Source organism: Microchirus variegatus, assembly GCF_963457635.1.
Source record: "Microchirus variegatus genome assembly, chromosome: 3".
Classification (NCBI taxonomy): Eukaryota; Metazoa; Chordata; class Actinopteri; order Pleuronectiformes; family Soleidae; genus Microchirus; species Microchirus variegatus.
Window position 1 is genome coordinate 17971607 of NC_139804.1, and position 12779 is coordinate 17984385.

Sequence of the window (12779 nt, forward strand, 5' to 3'; positions counted from 1 at the left end):
GAGTTACAGGGAAGTCATAATATTATGTGATTGATAGAAACCTGAACATGGCTGATTGTACTGAAGAGGTTTAATCTAATTTAAGATTGAACCATGCAGTATTTTTACCCTATTTTAACAGCTTCGGAGTCACTGTGATGGTTAAATGGCTTGTTGCAGGAGCAAGGCACCTAACCCCCTCACTGCTCCCCGAGCGCCGCTCACTGGCATGGCAGCTCACTGCGCTGGGTTAGCATGTTCTCCACCTCACTGTGTGCTGTGTGTGTTCACTAACTCACTGCATAATTGAAATTTCCCCTTAAGGGACTTAAAGGGTTCTTAATAATAATAATAATAATAATAAAAAAAAAAAAATAATAATAATAATAATAAAAATTTCTCCGTTAGCCCTAGCGTCTTTTAGCTTTTAAACAGCTTTTTAAGATCAGGACTGTCAACCAGGATTTCTCAGAATCAGGAGGTCTTGCAATGTCTTGTATGTGTGTGCTGTGCTGTAAAGCAATTTGTGTTTCTAACAAGACCAAACATCTTGGTACAGGCTATACAATAAAGGCAATGATGGCATTATTTTAGACATTCATCATGACAGCCGGCAAAAAGGAAGCAGAGAAAAGGTCAAGAAATTGTCTGCGGTAGCAAGGAAGAGGAAAAGAGTGTCTGACACAAGCGAGGGGTCACACTTGAGTAAATATGGGACCATCTTTTTGAAAACAGAAGCAGCCATTGAATTAGATTTATTGCTGGATGTTCAATTTCAATAAGAATTTTGTCTTTTTTGTATCGTCTTTCCATGATTTTAACTTCTTAAGAACATGACCTAATGAATGGTCCACCAATAGCAATTAAGTGCTCCCTGAACTGTTGCCTGACTATGTGCATGCCAATCGTGGTGAAAGTTTTGTTGATCACTCTGATGGCTGCAGGAACAAAGCTATCCATATATTTTTTGGTTTTGCAGGTTGGCAATTTGTATGGCCTGGTGGGAGAGGCTGAAATTCACCATGCAGTGGGTGGGAGCCATCTTTCAAAATGTAACCAGTCATCCTCCGTCTCCATCTGGTATAGGGATTCTGGGTTAAGCTCTGGCTCTCCATCAGACTAGCCCACTTCACAATTTGATTCAGGTTGCTGGACCAAGACACTTAACGAAAAAATAGAGTCAATAAAAGAATAATAAGAGGGTCAACAGTGTTCTAATGATGTGAATTGACAACAATTTTCTCAGACAGTAGAGACTTAATCTTAGATTTTGGCTTTTAGAGCACTGATGATTTCAACTGATAGCTTCAATACCATCACTATTTGTGTGTGCGTGCGTGTGTGTGTGTCCTCCAGACTGCTTCTGCTTCACCTGACTGACTTGCTCTGAAACATCACCTCCCCTCAGAATCACTCATCAGTGTGAGTCAAGGCAAACGGCTCTAGTGTAAACTTGTTAAGCAAACACAACAGTGTGTTGTGATCATAACCATGCTGTCTCACTCCACCACAGCTCTTGGTCACTCCATTCTCTCCCAATCCCCCCCCACCTTTTCTCTCCTCTCTGTCCAGTAAACCCAGTTCACGTTGTGGTGAGATGATACGATGGCTGCTCGCCAAAGCAGAGCTGAAGCCGCTCTGTGGGATCAAAGCCTATTGGCATCTTCAGCGGATTCCTGCCATCCATTGATTCCTCCTCCTTCAGATAACAAAGGCCGTTTCTGTTGTGCAAGAGAAAGCATTTAAAATGTGCAAAGTCTCGACAGACGAGTGAATCGCTCATTGTTGGTGTCTTCAGCAGGACGTCTGCATCAACTTGACCTTTTCTGACCAACTAGGATTATATTTCTGAAGAATTTGTCTCCATCTGTGCAGCTGCCTGTTCTGCAGCGTCGCCTGTTTTAGAAAAGGTTGTAAAAATATATCGAGATAGTTTATCCCTGTAGTATTCATGACACTAATAGTCTAGATGCACATTTAAACACAAACTATTAGAGACATTAAAACTACAGTTCCAAGTGGAGTGGACTGTAAAGAGCTGCTGACAGTGACTTTATATTTAAAAAAAAAACATGCTGCTTTTCATTACAGCCAAGATGATTGTGAAACATTAGGTGAGCAGCTAACTAAGCCCAGCCCTTATTTTGTTAAGTTTCCATGGTGATGTAAATCTACGTAGGCGCTGGAAAAACCCCAATTTAGTCCTCATTAGGTTTTTTATTTTCTTAGTGGGGAGCAGAGGGAAAGAAAGGAGTGAGGGGGAAAGGACACAGACGGGTGAATGTCTCTTCAGATAATCGTGAAGAAGAATCAGACTGGGAAATAAAAGTTAAACTGAGAAAAAAGTGACAGTTGCATAACACTGTGTCTGTCAATTTTCTTTTTTATGATGAAGGCTGTTCAGATGTGCTGCCGACTACATCCTGTGATAAGGCATAATTAAAACCACACACAGGCTGTGGTCTAAGTGTGGATGACAGCAGCTAATCTCCGGATGAAGACCAACAATTCTTCACTTTGAAACAAGATTGGTGTGGGAACGAGACAGGACACTGCCAATAAATTCTTGCGGATGAAGTCCCGGAGCTGTTAACCCCCACACTCACCACACGGATCCCTCCCATTTATTGATTTCAACCAAAGCCTCTCTGCTTCCAAAGGAACGACTGTTGTGTGACCGGAGCTGAGGTTCAGATATGACGGCACAGGCGCCAGAGAAATGAGCTAAAGCTGTTTGTGTCGACCTTGGATCTCAGCTGCAGACCTCAGTCAGGTTGTAATTAACAGTAATATCCGAGCATCACCTCAGGTGGACTATCACTCAAACTTCTGAAACACAGAGTATGGCTTTTCTACCACAAAAGCTATAGGCGTCATTATGAGCCAAAGTTAACTGTAAGACCTTTGCTCCATTTACATTTTCACTGGAACTGTTTTGCACAATAACGCCCACAGGTCACAGAGAGGTGAACACACACATACACCTTCCAAATCTCAAAAACGTATCATGTAGACCAGTAGAGAGTACTGTGATACAGACTATTTTGTTGTTCTAACACAGGGGTGCACACAATGTTGTTCCTTGCAGGTTTGATACCGAAAGTTGATAAAGTATCCAAAATCAAACACCTAGTGTATTGTATTAAAGCTTCTGTGTGTAACTAATTACAAAAACAGTGCCTCTACATGCCTACACTCTTAGAAATAAGGGTTCCAAAATGGTCCTTCTACAAGGGCTGAGGTTCTACCTGGAACCATTTGCTTCTAAATTACCATTTCCCTGAAGAAAGGGTTTTTCAAGGGTTCTTGGTAACACTAATTGTTCCAGTGAGAACAATTTTGATCCAGAGAACCCTTTAAAACCCCTTTCCTGAATAAAGGGTTTTTAAGGGGTTCTTGGTGGAACCCTCCAAAAGGGTTCCAGGTGGAACCTTTATAAAAAAAGGTTCTACCTCGAGCCAAAAAGGGTTCTCTTATGAGGACAAGCCGAAGAACCGTATATATGGTTCTACTTTGCACTTTCATTTCTTAAAGTGTTGGTGATCTTGCACCACCAACGCCCCTCCACTGCTCATTCACTCGAGGTGCTTATCAAACTACTTAATGTCTATTTTTATTTATTTATTTTTTTGACAAACTCTAGTAGTTAGAAAACTGTTCCTTCAGTTGCTTCAGTCTGGCCTGACATACAACAAATCACTTCCTGTGTGCGGCATGGGAATGATGCCTGGCAACAAGAGATTCTTTGGGATCTCATAGCCTGGGAAATACAGAGTTATGTGGAGCTGATAGGCTTAGTAAGCACCGTGTGAACTGCAATGGACATGTGTTTGTATTTTAAAAATTATGCACTACAGTTTTAAGATGTAATACGGCACTTGAATACAGTGTCTTTAATTAAATGTTATTTGAGCTTTTACATTGTAGTGCTGATTCAATTAGTATTTGAGAATATTGTGACATCCTCTGAAACGTTTTGGGCCATGTCAGAATTCCACGGTACACATAGCATATTCAAAGAGCTCTGCACTCATCTGAAACTGAAAAATCTGAAATCTGATTGGAAAAGATGTGAATGCACCCACCTCTCCATGATAATTGCGTCATCTTTTCTTCCTCCATCAAGAGAAAGCTGAAATACAGTATGTCACTGCCAACATAAGTATTCAGCTGTCAGCACTGCTGTGCCTAACATACTATAAGCGAAAATACAACCCAGGCGATGTCTTTAAATTATGTGTGTGGTTATTTTGTCACACAACACTGTGGTTATAAAATCAGGACCAGAAATTTATAGAGGGAGGACTGAAGGAAATAATATTTTCAGGATCTACTTTAACTGGTTCCCCACATCACTAACTATTATTTTGTGAGGACTTTTGTGAGCCGTTTGTTTTGCACGTTGTAGCAGTGGTAAAGCAAGTTGTCTTTCAACTGGAGGGTTGTGGGTTTGTTTCCCAGCTCCACAAATCTACATGCACTGTGTGAATTAGTGAATGGCAAAACTGTTGTGTGTTGTTTTTCAGTGGTCATCAAGAATAGAAAAGCACTATACAAGACCATTTAACTTGAAGATTGTTGCTTAAACCTGTACGCTCAATCAGCAGAGGCTTGCATCCAAAGACATGGAACCAGATCTTCACTCTGCTTTAAGCACAACTATGACACTGGAGATTGTAAACTGTACTATGTCATTGATGAATACAAGTCATTCTTGCAGCACCTAGGAGAACAAATGGCAGTAAGTATATACGTGTAAGATGTGTGTGCATTTGTTAAATTTATGGGGGAGGGGGGTCCCTTGGGAATGTTCTCCTGTTAATGGTCCCTGTCTGCAAAAATCTTAAGAGCAGCTGATTTTTCCGAACACCCTTTAACCCTCTTAGAGAAAACTGACCGAATGTTCTTTATACTTATCAGCTCCATGGTAAGTAGGTGAGGGTAAATGTGTGGTTTAAAATTATCTAAGAGACATTCTCATAAACCCAGTGCAAAGTAGCACTGGCGTGTGACTGAAGTGTCATTGCCTATTTCAAACACACACACTTGACATGTTCCTGAACAGCGTCCACATTGTTTAAATAGCAAGTGTACTTCATCCATCTAATCTTCCTGGGTTATGATGGTGTTAAAATGATTTTAGGTCTTGTAGCCTGGGAAAACTTGAAAATGTACTTTAACTAAAGTGGATTTTAACATCATACAGTAATTAGCTAGAACAATGGTGCAAGAGCTTGACTATTTTTCATAAAACAACCACCAGATTATAAACTTACTTTATCTTCTTTACAAAAAAACAAAACAAGATATGAATTGCTGAGATTTAGCAGGTACAGCATCTTAACTGTAACTTCACATGTACATGGTTTGTCAGAATAACACATCATGAGCAGCCTGACCCCTAAATGCACCAAGTGTCCAACAACTGCCATTCCCAGAAATCCTTCTTCCACTGCCTGGAATGGAATAACGTCAAGGAAAAGGGCGGTTACCATCAGGAGCTGTGGATCCTCTGAAAAAGCCCAGAATCATCCATCACAATTGTGATCCTCTCACGACCTCATAACTGAAGCTGTGCAGTCTAAAAGGGTGTTGGTGGAAAGGCTGTAGTTGAGATAAAAACAGGAATCCATGTGGCTGGTTTTCATTTCTCAGACAAAGGCTGGGAAAATGAGTGTCAGTGTCAACTCAAGGAGATGAAAGGTTTATATGTTCCGCATTTTTCCTGCAATTAGGCAGTCTATTCTTACTGGAACCTGAAGTGTGTAAACCACTCACTCCCTTTCACCAAAGTCATTGAGAAAATTTGCAATTTTACATCATGACACAGAGGAGCTTTCTTTGGATTTACAAAACTTTCAAAACATTCATTCATTTAGTCTGCATGAACCCTATTTCAATAGATATTAAATGTAAGTGAATATTAGTGGTGTTCTGTCAAAGTATGGAATCAGCTCTTTCCCTATTTACCTCTTCAAGGGAAAACTGTGTTGTTGTTGGCAGGAGTTGACTGAAGAAACATTGAAACGGCTATCAAATGCTTAGGAAAATAAATAGTGAAAATAATGAATGATTTTGCCGGCGCTTTAGCAACATACAGGGTACTTTTCACATTCTTAACCATAACCATAACAGTAACCGTAACGCGAGGCAGAGACCTGAAAAATCTCCGTAATAACTGAGAAACGGTTTCACTCACACTTCAGGTTTTTTTTTCACTGAAGCACGAGTGCGCATGCGTGTGAATGTGTTCGCATGTGCACTCGTGTCATTGGATTTTGCAGGATAATGCACGAAAAACGGTTTTCACGCGACACTTCATGAGAATACGTTGACCTGTTACTGGGCTACAGTTAGTTCCATATTTCTGTTTTGACCTCAGGCTCATGTTTGTCATTATATCCATCTCCAGTTTGGATCTAGCGAGGTGAAGATTTGAGCTGCATTCGTCTCCATCAGTTGTCTGGCGCAGCTCTAGAATCACATTCTGTCATGAACAATCCAATCTGGACATCCACGAGTTGTTCAAAATCTCAAAGAGGCATTACTCCAGCTCTGTGTCTCGAGTTCTCACAGCTCCAAGCCTTGAGCAACGAGGTGATTGTCAACTCTCCAGTTGAGAGAGTAACTCCCTGCTTCACGCAGAACTTCAGCTCCAGCCTGAAGGCGGTCAGAGATTAAATCATTTTGCTCCATGGGCCAAATGTTGTCCTGTTTCTGCCAAACTCCGTTTCATCCACTCCAGTTCATGTGGTCATTACCTATCACTCGTCCAAAAGCACTCTGGTGATAACCCTCCCATTTCTGGTCAGTGCCATAAATCTCCTTCAGTGCCTTCAATCTCTGGAGAACGACCAGGCCTCAACATCTGCTTCAGTATTATTATTATTATTATTATCATTAAGAACCCTTTAAGTCCCGCAAGGGGAAATTCAATTCTGCAGTGAGTTAGTGAACACACAGCACACAGTGAGGTGGAGAACATGCTAACCCAGCGCAGTGAGCTGCCATGCCAGTGAGCGGCGCTCGGGGAGCAGTGAGGGGGTTAAGTGCCTTGCTCAACAGCACTTCAGCTGCGGACTGGTCGGGGCTTGAACCGGCTACCTTCCGGTCTCGAGCTCGAAGCCCTAACCACTAGGCCACAGCTGCACCATTGATTCCGCAAATCCCCCAGTTACAAGGATCAGTGCCTTAGCATTACCAAAATCTTGCAAGAATGGAAAAATATTTTTATTTAATCAGCCTCATTCTGATCACATTCATACCCACGGTCTGTGAACATCACCCTCCTTATTTTAGCTAATAGTGCCTCAAACTGTTGACATAAAGGAGTAATGTTATTTTAGTACAGGAATGTGAGCCTGCGCTTTCTTTCTTTTGGTTTGCAGAAATGTACGATTGCAACATGTGGGTCTGGTGACTGGGTTGACACACATTTTTATCATGCGAGTCAATCTTGGATGGTGAGAGAAATAATGCTGATAATCAAAATATCTATTCAATAATGAATGGAACATTCACTTACAGAACTACACTGTCGGGCTCTATTAAAATACACCAGTACTTAGAGATATGTCAGCATCTGTCAACGGACCAGTGTGTGTGAACTAGTGACATCTAATGGAGAATAGTATGGGATGATATAGTATAACAAGTGATAAATCCATTCAGATTGCTCTAGAAACCTGGTATAGCGCCTAAAAGCCCATGTAAAGGGCTTATACCAAAGTGATTATACACATACAAACATACTTATGGTAGTATATTAAATGTCTGTAAATAAACCCTTCTAAATGTTACACACTGGACCTAACAATCCCCCCAAATCAAAGCAGACTAGAATCAGGCCTGTGAGTCAGGTTTCTGCTCCTTCACTGTTTATTGCATTATGATGTGTGGAGAGAGTTGTGTGCCAGTGGAACAAATAGAAATGGCTTGATTTAATTTCCATTTCCATTCAAATGAATCACTTTATTCAAGCAGAGTCACCTATGTGTCTCAACAGTATGTTCTTCAGACCACACACAGATTGTTTTTACTATTAGGAGTTTTTTTTCTTGCGGCTCTGCCAAAACTAACATTACTGTCCACACTTGCTGTTATGAATGCTGTTCAGCTAAATGTCCACATTTACGGAAGAGAGCTGCGGAATTCAGAAAAAGATGACATCTGTTGCAGACATGCGTGACCTTAAGTGTAAGAAATCAGTGTAAAGGTTTTGGCAAGTGATCATGGCATTACAGCAGTCCATGAAGGCATGGAAGACAGTTTTGTAGCAGCTAGTGTCAACAGGAAAAAAGAAAAAGCTTTTCATTGGATTTTGATTTGTGGTTTGTCATTTGGTATTGTGATTCAGTGGTTGGTGGTTTGGTTTGATGCGAAACCCTCCATGTTCATTTTGCTCAAGGCCCCCTAATTCCCTTGAAACGGCCCTGTGGAAGGACAAAGTAAATCTGTTTCCACTCCCATTCTGTTTAACCTGAAATCATGGAACTCATTATGTGAAGTTTGGTATTTCACACAACCACCAAGTGTCACATGATATGACATTACTAAATTTGAATTTTTACTCCCCATCTGCCCTGCTTTATCCCAGAGGACACTGAAAGAAAAATGATCCAACACTGCTGAGTCACTGCTGTTTTGGTTTTCACATCAAATTTCACTCTCTGCAGGTGGAAAAACAAACAGTTTAATTTATTCAAATCTACCAAATCCCATTTGGTAGAGATTGAATTGTTATTTTCTATTTTGGGTAATGTAGCTTTGAAAGAAACCCCTTAGATGGCATGAGAACAGTGTTTGTGTTTTCAGTAAACTGTCTTCGAAAAGAACAGGCAATCACATCTGGTTCGCAGGCTCATTGACTGAGGCTCCTCAGGTGAAATCTAGTGTGATTGAGACCATCTGGATGTTTACTTTAGATGAACATTATCAGGGAAGGACGCCTTAATCTACTGCAAACTCAGTGTGATAAATATTGTGAAAATATAAACATAGTGAAATTCAGACAGAACATCCTCTTTAATGGATAAGGGTGGTGGTTTTCTGTATTTTTGTTTTTGTCACGAAACAAAGACCACAATCAAAAAAATGAGAGTTTCTGCTCTCATGCCTGGGCTTTGGCTGCAATATCAAACTTTTTACTGGAATCACTTCATTGTAGCTTTGGTATTTTGGTTGGGGTAAGTTGAGAAAAAGAACATTGTGGACTGGCATGCTTATTTGTTGGGATGCACACTATAACTGTAATAGACTAAATGGCATTAAAATGTTTTTATGGGCAATGATTTAAGTTTCAAACTCAAGTCTCAAGAAACTCACAGCATTCTCTGAAAATTAGTAAACATCTCTACACATGCAATTAAGCTGAACAGACCTCAATCCAATATGTACCACCTTTAGTACAGTGTGATAAAATCATGCTTATTTGATGAGGTAGATGCATTACTGAAAGCATGAACATTTTTCACTGGTAGCCTTTCTGAAACACAGCAGAAAGGTGGTCAACAAAGACGTGGTTGAAAAAACAATTTCACATTGAAAGGGCCTTGGACGTTTGAGATTCAGATTCAGTTGGAACAAGAGCCTTTCTGCAAGGAGTTTGCATGTTTTCCCCGTGTGTGCGTGGGTTTTCTCCGGGTTCTCCGGCTTCCTCCCACAGTTCGAAAAACATGCGATGAATGTATGTGTGAATGATCGTGGTGGTTACCACCACCAGTTACAATGTGTTAATTAATAATGGCCAATTAGTAAAGCGCTTTGGGTGTCTAGAAAAGCACTCTAGAAATGTAACGATTAATAATGTTACAGTAATTTCTAGTTTGTATTTTTTATTCCGGTCCCTCATTCAATACTCATTAGACATTTAGAGCCGAGTTGTTAAAAGAAAGTTTTTCCATGCTAACAACTATGCTAATGACTTAACAAAGAATGTGCATCTTGGTGCTGTGCCAGAAATGCCATTATTTGCACTGCTGCCAAAAATGATGCAGAAGAGATATGAGTGTTTGATCAGTTCTAGTTCCAGCAGGTCCACAGCAGGGCCCTTCACAAATTCTCCCCCTTGAATAATGTTTTATCTTCTTAACTGCTAACACGCTCAACACAAAGCATGTCAGTTTAACTTTGTCTCTGTCAGACTGTGGTCATGGAAAGTGGCCTGTTGGGCACCTAACTCCACCAAAGAGCTTTATCGTCATCCAAAAACACTTGTTCTTGTAATTCATCCAGCTCAGCTGCATGTTTCTACTTGTAATTACCATTCCTGGCCTAATTCCAAACCAGTTGCCAGGATCACATGTTGCCCTTGTACATTTTTGCAAACCACAGATATGCATGAACTCACATTTTCTAACCAAAATTAAACTACTCATTTACATGTCTACAGACATGCCTATCAACCATGAGGGTGTTTTAAATGCCTGTGGCACTTTTGGCAGAAATGATGGTGATTTCCTGGTTATGAATGAGGTTAGATTTAGGAACAAAAACACCAGATTATGGCAAAAACAAAAGTGTCAAAAAAGAGTCAACAACATCTCAATTAAAACACAGTCAAGAGGGTTAAAATTCTTCATTGGGATGGTGTCTCACATAATACTAAAAAGAGTCTCACAACATTAAAACACACAGGGATGAGACTGCAATGTTTGGTCTTGATCAATTTTGCCAAACATAGACAATCAGTTATTCCAGGCAATTGCTATGTTGCAATCACATCAATTAAAGCAATTTCATGACCTTGCATTTTTCAGTCACTGCCGTTTCATCATTCAGTCTTTCTCCGATGATGGATCACAACCAAAAATTGGGCTGTGGCACTTGACAATATCATGGACACTTGGATATGATGTGTGAGCCGACACAAATGATGTGTGATCCGACACAAAAGACATTTTTCTGATAATTACACAGCAATTACTATTTTAAAAAAAAGTTATAATTAAGCGTTTTAATGTAAATACAGATATGAAGTGATACAAGTGCAGCATCTGCTCTGACAAACTGCAGTGAGTAAGTGTCACACACATGCATGCAGGCTGCAACTCTTACAGACAGAGCCTTATCAGAAGGATGATAATCCTGTTCACAACTGTTTTAGGAAATGCATCACACAATAAATGCCCTAAACATCAGAACACATTTTTGGTCACATCAAAAACAGTCATCAAAATCATGGAAGGGCTTTTCCCATGGTCTGCGGGAAAGTACAATAGCAACATTTCTTTCCTAGAGGACCAGGTTGATTCCAAAATTGTCTATTTCTTTTGGAAAGTACCATATTCTGGATATCCTTATGATGCCTGTCTGCAGTGACACATAATTACCATACATGTGTGTTGTTTACCCCAACCAGTTGATACACCTGAGGCGACCACCCTGTAAGCAGGGTAAGAATTTTTTTTGCCCCTGATAATCATTTCCAGGGCACTTTTATAATGTTTGTAAATAACTTGTTTTTTTGTCGTTCTGGGTTCTCCAAATCAAATTTAAGACGTTTTAAATTCCACATACAGCTAAATGTAATGCCAACTGCACAACCATAACAGTTTAAAGGATATAATAGAGTATCATTATGGATTCTAAGCCCTAGAAAATGATCATTTACCAAGTTATGGTGCATGACAGAAGAACAATGACTTATTTTATTTCTTAAAGTGACACAATAGCCACTTTTCCATTGCACTTCTCATTTACCTGGGATTTTGAAAAACCTCAGTAGTTTTCCACCAAAATTACGGAGGGAAAAACTTTCCCTCGATCCCAAACTTTTCTCAAAAGAATTACCCACTTGCAACAGATCACCAGGAACTCTAGAGAAGCAGAGCTGTGTGCTGATGAATGATGATTGATGGAACACATTTTGCAGTCAGTGTTGCCAACTTAGCAACTTTACAATCAAGCGATCCACTGCCATGTTGAATGTTTTGACTGTACTGTACTTTATCAACACTCACAAAAACAGTGAAACGGTGGCGACGCAAACCACACAGATTACCGGGAATTCTATTCCCTGGTAAATAAATTCATGGTAAAAGATATGATATGTTGGTGGAAAAGGGGCTAATATAAGATTTTATCCTTCAAATAATATCTCCAAGATTATTTGTGATGGTGCGTCAACTTAAGGCCACATTATACTTCTACAACTGCGTAATGCGTTATCCAACTACGTAACCACGGAGACCCCTTGAGCCCTCATAGTTCTCCGATGTGGTGCCGGATACGCACTGCAATTTCCCGTCCGATCAGTAGGGGTCGCTACGCAAGGTTGTTGTGCTTCTGGCTACAGTGAGCAATGGCGTCTGAGAGAGAAAGACTGTTGTTGTTGTTGCAGCTGAATAACATTGAAACAAAGATAGTTCATACAAAAAAGGAGACGTGAAGGACTGAGGAGATGTGTCTTTAAGGTGGTATGTACGTCCGCTATATGTACCGAGACTGATGGCAGGCGACCGTCTTATTGGACCAATGACGGACATGGACGAAGAAACCCATTTCAGGTACTTCCGAATGTCGGCTGGCAAATTTGATTAACTTCTACGCCGTGTGCTACCTCATATTAATCAGCTGAGGGCCAATCGCAGCCCTTGCCATCTCCGTTGTCCCTTGACGGAGTGACGGACACTTAAAATATTTCAAGCAGTCAGAGACGACAGAGAGGCGTATAAATTGGTCTTTACATGTGAATGTCACCTCTGGCAAAGGAACAGGTCTGCATCACCGAGCACTGGTTTCTGGTCCATGCCACAAAAATAACCTCGCAGTTCTACTTTATGGTGTACGTTGCTGTTATT